Here is a 14,559-nt window from a genome sequence, read left to right on the forward strand (position 1 = left end):
ACCATTTCTCTTTCGAGCTGATATTTTAATTTTTCTCTTATGCACTACAGCATCAAAGGCCCGGAGATTACTGTAAGCAAGGCTGGGGCAGAAATAGATACACATATGTTATCTTTATTCAACTTAAAAATCACAGACAGAAACACAAATCAGATGATGTATGGGTGTTATGAACATCAAGACAATTCACTTAAGTAATGAAGAGAAAAGCAACATTTTGGGAGTCAGCCTTTAATCGTCGTTTGAAGGTGAGGTCAAGAGTGACAGAAAATGGCCAAGGGACGTTACAATTTAGTCCACCTCCTCTGACCATAGAATCAGCCCATTTTCTAATGGTGAAGAGAAGGGTATGGGATAGATGGGTGGCAAGAGGAAAGTCGAAGAGTCAGCGGAACATGGAGGCAGCATGCAGACACAGAGTGAAGAGCTCACTTTGAAGTATTGCAGCCCAGCCTGGATAACCGTATGATGAGGTGGGAGGGGAATGAATGGATTTGGTGGTTCAATAATGCTTTGTTGTACGTCACAGCTCAAAGTTGCCACACAGAAGGAGAAAACTCACAACGAATAGAATAGAAACATTATCACAGAGCTGGTGAACACACCCACTTATTATTATTTTCTTTAAACACGCTGCAGAATTGTCAATCAGAATTGCAAAGTAGCATGGATACATGTGAAGCTCTGAACAGCAACCTTTGACAACTCGCCACAAGTTACACAGCTCCACTGGCTTCTACGTAATGGCAACACTACAGCAGCTTTCCCCAAGTTGCATTCTTTTTACACCACATGAGGAAACACTCCAAATTGCTTGAAAAAAATGGCCGTCTGGACCATTTGGCCGAATTCGGCATGTACAAAATATCGAAGCCCAAAAATACCTAACATGATGAGAGCAGGGGTTGCAGGGATGTCCCCCGCTCCCTATTTTTGGTATTATGGTTTACAGAGGGGGACCCAAAAATAAAAAATAAAAGAAAAAAAAGAAAAAGGGATCCTGTGCTGTCAGATCCGGCCGGCACGAGAAGGTCGGAACTGACGTTGCAGGGGGGGGGTGGGTACAGGAGAAGCGGCAGCGGTCAGCAAAAAGGTAAGTAGGTGGGGTTTGGTCGGCAGCCAAATGTGGGTTGTTTGGCCATACTATAAAGTGATTTGCGGTGAAATCAACTACGGTCAATTCTGCTGCGAATGTTTCTACTTTGGTAAAACAACCCAAATCTGCTGATTGACACCAAAGCCACACTAGATACTGTTCCAAGAACACTGGCGGAGAGCTAAAGATCTAGCTAGCCATACCTAAAAATGGACCAACCAAATGCAAACCACCCTTGACTCAAGTTAGCGGTCTGGCACAAACCTTTGTGAATTCTCTGGACAGGAACCTGCTGTACAGCATTGTTGGACCGCTTTATTGAAATGCATATTGAACCTCTGCCCTCTCTGGCACAATCGATGCAGATCCCTGTGTGAGAAATGCAGCTTGAGATCCTACGCGGGAGCGTAGGATCTACCACTGGCCATTGAGAAAACGAAACAAGTGTTGGATGGGAATACACGCAGCGCTTAGCATGCTGATGAATACCCTGCCACCAAGTGCTCTCGACCACAGAGCAGTTCCTCGAGTAGCGGCGTTTCGTCAGCCCAGCTGCACCGACTTACTCATCATTTCAATGAAAAATGATCATGCACAATGCAGGGCGCCACTTCACTCAGGGAAAGGAAATAGTGTTGGCCGCTAGGCATCCAAAGTCAAATGAGATGTCCCTTGGAAGACATGGCCTGCGGTGCAAACCACAGAGAGAATCTTTCAACAACACTGCCGAAGACGGACATCTGGCAGGCTTTACAAACCCGCAGGCTGGATACTTAAATACTCAGAGAAATGCTTTTCTCTCTTTCATTGTGAATCCGTGAAGGGAACTATTTGATGTGCAGATCAAGAGCAGACGGATACGCACTGTTTAATGTCTATGAAGGAAAACCTTTAACGAGTTCCATCCTCTGCAGGCCTGACTGTGCCAAGGACAGATATCTCTCGGACACACTCAAGCGTCACAGCCCAGTGGCTCCCTTTTTGCATGTCATGTTACTAGGTGGAGTATTCAGACTTCGACTCCTGAAACCAAATGAATCTTGAATGGCAGACATTAAAAAGTAGCAGACTCTAGAAACCATGTGATGGTCTGCCAAGTCAAAATAATCCCATATGGATTCTGCACTTACATGTGACATGTAATATGACATGATTTATTACAAGATAACCTATTGGCAGTTCCCCATGTTTGAAGTACTGGAACACTTCACGAGGTTCTGACTCGCATGTCTGCACCTAGAGTGACTTCAAACTCTGCCACGCCTGGCCCTATCAAACCTATTTTCTCGACTACCTCCTGTCTTTCCTCTTACAAGTATATGGTTGTGGGACACGTTTGCACCACTGCTGTGAAAATACATGCAGGCAATGAAAAATGAATGATAGCAATGAGAAACACGCAGGAAGAAAACACAAAAGCATTTGGCCAGTGATTGGATTAAGCAATCCACAATGTCACCCAGGCTCAGGTACTCGTGTATATTCCTAGTGAAGCCACGTGCTAAACCGGTCAAAGCCGGGTGCAAACTGGTTTTTGTTGCAAACGACCTGCGTGTGTACAAACTGCCCTACCTTGGTAGATGTGTCATAATATGAGTTATATGAGCAAATCATGGTAGCGCCTGGCAAGTGTAGCTGTGTTAAGCATATTATGACTATCCCTGGCATGTGAGGGTTTAAGTGGCATAGGACCACAGTAACGACTAGAAGCAGCTAGGATTGCCTAAACATGCGGTTTCACAGGTCTTTGATGACTCTGCAGAGTGTGCCAGGGGCATATATTGACTGCACTTCATAGCATATTACGGTGTTATTTAATTAATCATACACTTATTGTGTTTTTTTTTTAACATGTATGAAGTCACTTCCTGGCATATCAGTGGGAGTGGATGGGTGAGGTCACAGGTCATTCCCGGTGATGACATCAGGTGTGTGTTGTCCCATCTGCTCCTCCTGCTATTTTGGTGAATTGACGTCTCTTGCTAGTGCAAGGAATCTGTCAGAGGGCTATTTGTCCCCCCCCCTGCAATGTGGCCAGATTTGCTGTTTGTATGATGGACATTGCGCTCTTCGAGCCCATGCTATAGGTGCCATTGGCAGCCAGCTCACAATGCTTTGCAGTTATCAGTTCTTTGGCAATACGCATATTGATTCACTAAATAGCCATAGCAACCTCATTTGCTGATCCCCATTCACACATATGTTGGTCAGCCATGGACAATCTTAACAACAGAAATAGTGCACATGAATGTCCTGAAATAGTGCAGAACATAAACTCTAATAAGTCTTTCTATGATACAGGGAGAGACCTAAACCTAAGGATAAGGGAACAGGGAACGTTTTAAAATCTCCAAAATTGAGAACAATTTCTTCTGGTCAGAGAAATGACTCAAAACAAACTCACATAAAAGGGCAAAGCAGAAGAATAGCAGATCAGTAGATCCGAGGGCTGATGATTAGAGCAGGGCTTGCAAAGCCCTGGTCCTTGTTTTACTCTCACATATATTCACTGCTTTGTGGTTGTAGTGCAGAGTTTATGGGCCTCATTACACAGTAGGCGGTAAGGGTTTACCGGTACCGGTAAGGGCACCGGTATCGGTAAACCCTTACCGCCTTACTACGAGATCCCTTTGCGGGACCCGACCTTAACGGCTGGTGTAGAAGTTGGGACCCGCAAAGGGAACTTGGTGCTAATTACAGTACCGCAATTTGCGGTACCGTAATTAGCTCCTTCCCCATTCCCATTGAGCCCGATGGGGCAAAAATGGGAATGGGGAAGGGCCATGGAGAAAGGGGGAATTACTGCCCCACCAACCTTGGAATGGGGTGGTAATTCCCCTTTTCTCCATGGTGGTACCGGTATGGTACCGGCGGCAACCATGGTGCTAATAGCACCATGGTTTACCGCATAACGTGTAATGAGGCCCTATGTGTCTTGGTAATGCAGGCTTTCTGTGAACAGTGCGGATCCTGGCTGCACGTTTCTCACTGCATCCTCTGTACTGTAATTGTGGGAGCATTGCCTGGCTTTGAGTCACCAATCCCATCATAGCACCAGTGGTTGCAAGTGCCACTTTCTATAGGTAATGTGTTACCTCCAACCTGGATGAAAGATGGAAGCAAAGTTAGGCAAAGCATGGCTTTATTTACAACTGCACCTGATCAGGACACAAGTGGTGCTTCCTGAAACCTGATCAAACTCTGGAAGCTGGATCCAGAAGCACGCTATACCCTGTGACGTCTTCCTCATTCTAGTGGGTGAGAATGCTGCTGGTTCTTTCTGGGAACTCTATGCTTGCCAGGCAGGCCGGCCTAGTAGCACTTGTCACACACTAGACCGGTGGTTGGCATTGCTGTCAACTGACGTTGTCTCTGGAAAGGCTTAGGCCTTGGACTTGGAAGCTTGATCCACTTTCTGAATTATGGTTTCCACTGGTGGTGTGGAGTATACTTTTGTTTGAGAAAAAGAAAAAGTGCTCTGTGGTGCAGCCAAGTATTTTCTTTTCTACAGTAGTTTTAAGGGGCTAATCTGTGGATGCATTGATGGGGACAGCAGAACATCTTGAAGGTCAGTTTGATGTTCATAAGGACCTAGGCTGTGCCTTCAATGTGAGTGGGGGATTTTATTTCAGCAGATCACGGGAGAGGATTAATGTATGTAGTCAGTGAGGAGTTTATTGTATGTACAATGAGGGATGGTCGAAGATGCTGAAATCTGATTGAAACCTTCTAAAAACTAGGATATGTATCATTTTAGTGAGCTAAATTTCGAAATAATGTAAAAGATTCAAACCTCAATTTGAGACTCTCGGATAGATAACAGTACTGCTCTGGGGACCGCTAAAACCTTGTAAAATGTATGTTTCTTTTCTTTTGTTATTATTTTAGTTTTATGTTGGTATAGGAGTTGTCATTCTGCTAATAGTCATTTTCTCAACTTAAATGAAATCAAAGAAATTTGATTCTTATGAATAAGTACCTATAGCTGAAACTGGTTTGACGCAATTCAAATTACCAACCAGGTGAAGCAGATATTTTAAAAAGTGTTTAAAAAATCCCCACTAAATCAGTGAAATTGGCATTTGGTTGCTTTAAACTGGTTCAAACTAGTTACATTATTTTAGTGATTCTAGTTGATCACTTCAAGGGTTGCCTGTCCTCAGTTCGAACTAATAGTGATTTGTCCTACACCGGAATAAAATGGTCAGCAATGACCCAAGACACATATGGTGGTGCTGTGTGGAGCTGGCCACCTTTAGGGTGAGCACTACATATCATTATATTTGCTTTGCTTCTGTGAATAATATAGTTAGGAATCAGGGTGGTGAGAGGATTTGAGTTATGTGTGCAACCCCTTATGCAATTATTTAGACATGTGCAACATGCTACATGCATACGGCATCACTTTAAAGTGCTGGGAATGAAGTGGAGGAGGAAAGGGGACATGGAAATAATATTCAGCAGTAGTAGGTAAGTTGCGTTCTGCAATAGTCAATGAAAGGCACATTTGTAAGACCAGATAAGGAGCAACAATTTCCGGGTTGCACTTAGTCATCAGCCTGGGAAGGCTGTTCAGAACAGTAGAGTTCTCGTAGGATTCCTAAATTTGAGATGCTACCAGGCTGCTGATGGATGTTCGCTTGGCATCATTTATTTTCTTGCAATAATTTGGTTGGCTGAGTCTGTTTGTTTGGGATTGAAAGATATTCCTAGATGAGGTACAATGGTTGAACCTATACAGTTGCATACTTTGTGCCCACTTGCCAGAAAGCTCTCCTGGTGATAGACATTGGGCCTCATTACGACCCTGGCGCTAATGGATTACCGGTACCAGTAAGGGTACCCGTACCGGTAATCCCTTAGCGCCTGATTACGAGGTCCCTTTGCGGGTTGGAGACTTTAACGCCTGCTTTTTGCAGGCGTTAGAAACCAACCCGCAAAGGGACCTTGGTGCTAAGTACGGTGCCGCAATTTGCAGCACCGTACTTAGCGCCTTCCCCATTCCCATTGAGCCTTATGGGGCAAAAATGGGAATGGGGAAGGGCCATGGCGGCATGGGGAATTACCGACCCTGCCACCCTCGAAATGGGGCGGTAATTCCCCATTCCGCCATGGCGGAGTCGGTAAGTTACCGGCATGGACCATGGTGCTATTAGCACCATGGTCCAACGCCAGGGTCGTAATGAGGCCCATTGTCTTAAAGTCTATGGGCCTCATTACGACCCCGGCGCTAAACCATGGTGCTATTAGCACCATGGTCCATGCCGGGGTCCGCCATGGTGAATGGCGGAATTACCGCCCCATTCCAAGGTTGGCGGGGCGGTAATTCCCCATTCACCATGGGCCCTTCCGCATTCCCATTTTTGCCCCATAGGGCTCAATGGGAATGGGGAAGGCGCTAAGTACGGTGCCGCAAATTGCGGCACCGTACTTAGCACCAAGGTCCCTTTGCGGCACCCTACTTTAACGACTGGTAAAACCAGCCTTTAAGGTCGGGTCCCACAAAGGGACCTCGTAATCAGGCGTTAAGGGTTTAACAGCGCCGGCACCTTTTACGGCGCCGTTAAACCCTTAACGAAGGCCCTATCTTGCAGGATAGTGAGCCTGGTAAAGTTTACAAAGTCTTTGAGGCATGCTCATGTTTACCAGGGGCAAGGACTAAGTTAGATGATCTGCTCTGAATTGCTAAATTTTTCGAATGACTTTCTTATGGTGCACCCCACAAATGTTGTTGAAGTAATCAATTTATGATCGGTTTAGAGCACTCACAACACCCATCCAGTGGCTGATGTCGGAAAAAAGAAATGATCTTGGTCAGGATGAGATGTTCCCAATTGCATTTGCTTGTCTGTGCCTTTATCTGTGCGATGATAGTACAGAAGTATACCAAGATCCTTTCCCTGTCAAGAATGGCTGGAGCGGGACTCAACGAGGATGTCCAGTTCAAGGGAACAGAGACCGTATGAACTGAGCAGGATCTCTGCTTTTGATCCACTGAGGCAGGGGCCTCTGTCAATCATCCACCTCTGGAATGGTACGAGCCAGGTAATCATTTTAGATTGGTTTGTGCCACCATCACCCAGGTAAATCATCAGTTGCAAATTGCCCCCATAAAGATGAACTGGAAGATTGGTGGACTCTGGTAGATAGTAAATAGCGATGTGCTAGGGAAGTCATATGTGGATCTCCACAGATCTTGTTATATTGCAGGTTGGTGCAATTTGCCAACCATTACCTGGGTCATGTGATTCCTCAAGATGGAGGTGTAGATGACCTGATAATGGGATGAGAGGTGTGTGTTATTGTATGCTGCAGATATGTTGAGTAGGATTAGCGTGGCAAATTGATTTTTCTTCTGTCACATCTAGCAGTGTTGATTCAGAGATTTTGGAAGGCGTAAAACGAGACTATCATGGAATTGGTCATGCTTTTTACCATAATCTTGAAGTTGTTTGGTGAATATCGATTGAGTTAATTTGGCCTCAGAGGTTAGTCTGCTGTGGGGCTGCAATCAAAATGTCTGTGGTGTTTGCTTTTTCCGAAAAAGGAGAATGGCTGCTTTTATGTTGATTGCCATTGGGCCAGTTTTGAAGGTGAAATTACAAAGTTTGGGGAGGCTCAGAGTGGGGATCTGGAACTTACCTTTAGCGATATTGGCTGAACAGGTTGACTTTCAGCCTGTTGATGCTTTCATGTAGTGTACCGCTTTACCGAGAGAACTGTCTAAAATGGAAAGGGTATTTTCACTCTGGTCAAGGTACGCACTGTTCATGGGGGCTCTTCATTTGATGCCCCATGCCTTTTCTCTAAAGTAGGATACAAGGTTGTCAGACAGTGGTTGTGATGGAGTGTGGACACCGAAGTGGTCTTTAGCTACCTTTTAAAATTATGTGAATTTCTGTGTTTGTTTTGGGCCTCAAGAACCTTAACTGTTTTCTCCAGTTGGCATTTTGGTAGCCACTTCATTGCATGCAGCAGCCTTATTATTTCCTGTTAGTGTCCACAAGCCTTAACATTTCTCAAATGATATTTGTTGCTTAGCATCTTACCGGATGAACAATTGTTTTTCAGATTTCACCTGCGATTAGGATTAACACCATTTTTAGAAACATTAAGATTGAGGAAACTACTTCATACGCATGCTTCCATTGAAGGTAGTATTTTGCGGCTTAGTTTTCATCCTATTGAGTGGTGATGTGCAAGTGTGGTGGATTTTTGTTGGCATAAGAGCAGATGGCCATTATTGCCAATTACCTTAAGAAGGGGCAATTGTAAATATTGAAGGGAGCAGGCAGGAGTGGTGATTCTTAAACTGCTCTATGTTTAGCCTGATTGGCGTCAGATAGGCAGTAGTCGAGTTTTATTTTGCTAGGAAGCAGCCTCGTTTTTGTGAGCGGTTGGCTAAGTAAGGACACACCCGGTGAAAGAAGAGTTTGCCATAACAGTAACTTGCTATGGGAAGTGAAACAGGGTCATGTGATGTACTGTCACTCAGAAGGAGTAGCACCAGGGAGCATGCAGTCATTAAGCTGAAAATACAATGAGGACACACATTTTCTGACTTCATTCTGACAAATGTCCATATACCGACCACACATATAGATATATATGTTGATGCAAGATTAATGATATAATAATAGAATCCACTTTAATGATGCAGTCTTTTATTGCCATACGGATTATAACATGAGTACCCGATTCATAATCAATTTGTATATAATGTGGTTTTATGATATATGTTGAAATAAACAATCAGTCCATGTGTACCATATACCATAACGACCACAGATGTAAGGAAAGGAAAGACAGGGGAAAAAAGGAAAACATGTAAAAAAGGGCAAAGGGAAGGAAGGCAGAAAGGGTAGGTGCAAAGAGGAAATGAGGGGCAGGACCCTCATGAAGAAAACATGTGAAAGACTTGTGAAAAAACAAGCATTTGGCCAATTTTCTTGGGAGCCGGGAAAATTGACAATTCACATTTCTGACATACAGTCGTACCAGGCGGCAAGTGTCTCGTTTGTTTGTTATTCTTTGGAGATTAGTTTCTGATCTATGGCAGGGACTGCACTGGCACTAGAAGGATGTGGGTGACGAGATGGGTTTTTAGTTGGGCTACCATGCTTTTATCCAGTATTGTTGGCAATACCCCTGTAGTTACTGGATCTTTTGTTATTGAAAGACAGCATTTGTTCCCGTGGCTGGCTTGTTTGTTCGGTGTATCACTGAATAGGCTTTGAAAGGCTTAGTGGAGCTGACCACGAAGACTCTTCAGGTGATAGGAGTGGGCGACACAGGTTCAATGATCAGTGGGACAGACAGAGGATAGCAATGGTATAACGCCGGCTGTGTTGAATCCGCAGAGTGTAGAGTAGAATAAGGCAATATGAGACATGGTTATCCACAGTGAGTGACAGGGAGAGCAGTCTAGGCATGTTCACGCCACCCAGTGGCAATGTATGCATTTAATCCTGTGAGTCGGCATGGCCGGTATGGCAATGTTGGGGCCACTGCTCCCCATACACCACTGGTGTGTTACAATCTACTGCAACTTAACATGACTCCTACTTGACAAAGAAGTAAGGGTCCATGGCCCTCATTACGACCCTGGCGGAGTGGGTTACCGCCAGCGGTAATCGTGGCGGACCCGTCCGCCCTACTACGAGTTCCCGTAGCGCCGTGGAGCCTTTCTCCGCCTGGTTTTACCGGGCGGAGAAATCCATGGCGCTAAGGGACCTCGTTGTTAATTACGCCACCGTACTTTACGGTGGCGTAATTAACGCCTTCCCCACTCCCATTATACCCTATGGGGCAAGAATGGGAATGGGGAAGGGCAAAATGGGGATTGGGGATTTACCGCTCCGCCAAGGTCGGCATGGGGTGGAAAATCCGCCAACCCCCATGGCGCTATCGGCAGCTTTCCGCCGTGCTCCGCGGTGCATTTAGCACCGCGAATTCCGCCAGGGTCGTAATGAGGGCCCATATCTTATTAGAGCTTTTCCTCAGTTTGATTCTGTACGAATGCTTCCCCTGTGATCTGGTGAATTTCTTGATCACCAGTGTGTTCATATAAAAACATTTTTTATAGCACGCTGAATAGCACCCACGGTTGTTACTTATATAGTGGTTATAGAAATGGCTGTTGGACTTACCTTTGGACACAGTTGAATAAAACACCTAGGGCCTCGTTACGAGGTTGGAGGTAGCCTTGCCAGTTTTACCAGCAAGGCTACCTCCAAACTCGCATCGGGTCCGACACCCACAAAGGGGCAATTAGCGGGATAATCCGGCCCAGCCGGACCGGGTTATTGCCCTTTCACAGTTGCCGGGCCCGGTACATCTCCATTCCCATTTGAGCCCCATAGAGCTCAATGGGAATGGGGAGGGTGGTAGCACCGGTACCGTTATTTACGGTACCGGTGCTATCATCATATTCTGCTTGCGGGTGCCAGTACTGCCACCAGGTCAGACCTGGTGGCTGCAAGCGCACCCGTGAGCAGAACTCCTAGTATGGCGGTACGATAGCAATGGTGCTGGTAGCGTATACTTGTAATGAGGCCCATACAAAGGTGTAATATCCATGTCTTCATTATTGGAAGAATAAAAACTAAGAGGGTAGTTGAGAGTAGGGCAGATTTTTTAATACCGCTAAAGACAGTTACCAGCTCTGCCGGTGATATTTCTGAAAATCCGTTCTACTCAAAGCTTCGACCATCTCCTGTCAGGGGTGCTTTTGTACCAATTCTCATGAGCAGGGTACCATCAGCTGTTTATTACTCTGATTTTCAGTCTTGACCTGGTTAGGGGTATTAAGCTTGGATCTGGAGGCAACTGAGCAAACCTCCAACGTGTGAGATAGCCCTTTAAACGCTGGTGATGTGCCCATTTGCAAAAAGCCCTTGCAGGCAGGAGCTGTCACTCTTTTCCCTGTGCAGTAGCTCCTTGGTCACATTGCTGGACACTTGCTTTCTGGCAATAGATCTTGGATAGGAAGAAAAAACTATGCTCGTTCTTCCCAGGCAGCGGGTTCCAATTTGAGCAAACATGTACACCATTCAATATTTATCTTGGGAAAGAAAATAATGAATGGGTTTAATCTCAAATATAAAAACATTGGCTAAGCCAACAAGGCACATTCTCAAGCTGTCTCTTTTCCCATAATCATTTCCTTTATTCCCAGGTAAAATCCATAAAGTGGAATTTAGTATGTATCCGAAAAAAGTCTGCAAATAAAAATGTTAAAATGGTGGATTGCGTCCCTCTATTGGGCATAGGTTGGAAAGCTGTCCAATAAGGGACTTCATTTGGTGGCAGGACATCATTGATCAATGACATGTGTTAGTCCCCAGCCATTAAATATTTTAAGTTCCATGCAGGAGATCAATGATTTGGATGCTTTATTTCAATGAACGATGCTGCTCAGCCGTCCTATTTGTATAGCATGCAGATGATGCTTTTGGCTTACATAGGATGTCATTAAGGGACGCCGGTCTCTGATCTTTAAGGATTCTAAATGGCTACTTGTGTTTTTGGGCCCTATCCCAGAAGCAAGTATGGGTCCAACCAGCCCGCAGTATTTAGAGATAGAGTTTATTTGTAAATCCCCACATATGTAATAATTCCTACTAGTGACAATTTTTAAATGCTCCAAATTCTGGATCTTGGGCACAGATAAATGAAGTAATTTTCCAAAGTCACCATTGTTCAAGGTGTGAAACTTGGATCAGAGCACAGGGCACGCGGTTGCATAGTTGACAACTTAACCACTGTCCCAGTAGTCACTATGAGCAGAATGCAATGCTGCCTTTGGGCATACTTGGATTCCATGTCACACAATTCCCTATAAGGTTCCTTAGTGGGTCATTGTTTGAGGTTATCATAAGCACTTATAGAAGACATCACACGTATGGCCTTATCAGCCGATCGTTGTTTTGGAAATTAGGTAAACACTCAATCGCAGATGCCTCGATGCATCCCTTCAGTGAATTATTATGTTGGGTCAGGAGTGAACACCCTGCCCTAAGCCACTATCTAACTCAACAGTACATTATTGTTTTAAATGGAGGACTCTCCCCATCCCAAATCCATTGTGGTCTTAGAAGTAAATGGCTGTTTTAATGGGAAGATTCTCCCTTTCTTAGAAGCCATTTTAAGTACCAGAAGTGGATCACTGCTTTGGAGCAGTAGTGAGCACATTTTCACAGCAGCTATTTTGGGTCACATCAGCAGACCATTAATTGCATTAATTTATCTTTGAGCCGCCTCCGCACATCCAACCTGAAATTTAACATCCAGTAAAATCAAGAATATTGGCATCTGTAAAAGGGAAAAACTTATGGTAGAACAAACTGATTCCACCTCATTCAACACAGGTAAATGGTCCAAGACCCCCCATACTTTTCAAAGGCTAAAACTCAATGAAAGAAATGTGAACCCTACCACATTAAATACAGGGATCAGAATGTACAGGTATGTGTTTCCAACCCGCTGGGTGATGATCAAGTTTGTAACTACTTGCTGGTTTCCGCACTAGAGCTGTTCGTTCTTTGGGCATGGAACTTGTCTCTACCTTTTCTCGTCCTGAATGTTGGAAACCTGAAAGGTGCCACATCTGCTGTGGGTTGACTCCTCCATCTTCTGTGGCCAAATCTAGGGCCCATCTAGCGCAATACTTGTTAGAAGTGGCTTAAGCACATTACTGTGTCTCACGATGCCAATGTTAGGGAGTCATGAAACACAGAAGTGTGCTTGAGCCATTTCTAACAAGTCTTGACCTAGATTTGCTGCACTGGAGCTTGCATGGCTTGGCAATTCTGGTGATCTTACAAGAGCCTTCAAATTGGAAAATAAGAGCAGATGCGCCTCTGCCAGCAGTACCTCTGCAGCTGATCTTCACGGTAGATGATGGAGAGAATGTTCATCCACTAGATAAACAAAGACAAGCATAGACATGCTCAATGTCCTAGTTGTTCCCATGTCCCTGGAGGCACACAAAGCCGCGTGACCACGCTCCCTCGGGGGACGGTGAACCTTTTCTTAGTCGAGTGTTATTGTGGATCTCAGCCCATAACCTGGGAAAAGAAACAGACCTTATTTGAATGTATACTCTACTTAATTTCGATGAAGGATGGAAGCTAAATGTGGTCCTCTAACTTTACGCTGGGGCATACACCACTTGTCTGCGAACCATATTATAGCTGGTGATATAATATGATATTCCTGTGGCAACATGAAAAAAAAACAGTCCAGCAGAGTATTTCCAGATCCTGTTTCCCACTGATAAATAATGCATTGTACAATGGTTGGGTTGCAATAGGATGGATCTTGATATAAAGACAATGCATTTAGTTATTAATTCAATCCGGCTTCTTCTCCTGACTGTGTATCCAACTACCTAAAAAATTCGAAAACTTCAGACTTACATCATTTCCTCTGTTGGCCTCTGACTGTTTCATTTTTCATATTTTAAAGTTTATATAGCACAACACTAACCCAAAATTACTACAACGTGATAAAGTATATTTAAAAGTTAATTGAATTTGGCATTAGAAAACTCAGTAACACATCATTAAAACAATAACTTTACCAACAGCCTATAGTTTTCAAGACATCAATGAAAAAAGAGCAACAGAAAAACACTCTCAGGGATAATGTAAACAAGTGTGTTTCAGTGCTTTAAAAAAAAAGAAATTAAAGAGGGACTTAATCGAGTAGAAATAAGAAAGGAATTCCATGTGCACAGGGCTGTGATAGAAAAGGTTTGCGCTGACAGCTGTGCATGGCAAAATGTGAGGATGGTTTATTGTTGAATATTTTAGTTGAAAGTGCTTCTCTGGTCCCCCAAATTAGCAACTTCTCAGCCGGGTAGATAGGTCGCACATCACAACTTATACGTTAAAAGTCTGAATTTGAATTAGTAAATAAGGAAGTGAAATTCAAGCAGGCAGCATATTGTGAAATAGGCTAGCAAGTCCACAAACATGGCAGTACCTCTATCAAGCTGAGATAGAACAAAGGCTTTGGCAGCTGAATAGAAGTCTGATAGAGGAACAGATGTTTTGATTTTTTAATAAGGATAACTTAAAAAAAAAACATTTTGTGGGCTGTGAAGTGTCGTTTAGAAGGTCAATTTGGTATCAAGGAAAAAACACAAATACTTAGCAGGACACTAAGGTAGGTCTGTCACCTAAAGAATAAAGTGAACACAACCAATCTTGAATTGTAAGACACAGTGATGAATTAGACCCCAGAAGGAACTCTTTCTTGATGGAATTAAGTATTAGCGATACTGGAGCTATCCAGTCCTTGATAGCACCAAGAAAGACCCCTAAACTGGGGCAATGTCAGCCATAAAAGTCACTTTTAGATGTAATATAGAATTTCTTCGACATAGTGCACATTGAGAGTCACATGCCAGCAATGAGTTTTTCCAGTGACTCCATGTACACAGTACAGAATAAAATCCA

The 14,559-nt window shown here is 44.0% G+C and overlaps 1 protein-coding gene across 1 annotated transcript in view; it reads left to right on the forward strand.

The window, feature by feature from the left end:
- LOC138577245 (fibrillin-2-like) overlaps positions 1 to 14,559 on the forward strand; it is a 454,244-nt gene that overhangs the window by 110,341 nt on the left and 329,344 nt on the right. The gene's annotated exons all lie outside the window — the stretch shown is intronic.

Source organism: Ambystoma mexicanum, chromosome 1p (assembly GCF_040938575.1).
Source record: "Ambystoma mexicanum isolate Mex_15411 chromosome 1p, UKY_AmexF1_1, whole genome shotgun sequence".
In the NCBI taxonomy this organism is placed as follows: Eukaryota; Metazoa; Chordata; class Amphibia; order Caudata; family Ambystomatidae; genus Ambystoma; species Ambystoma mexicanum.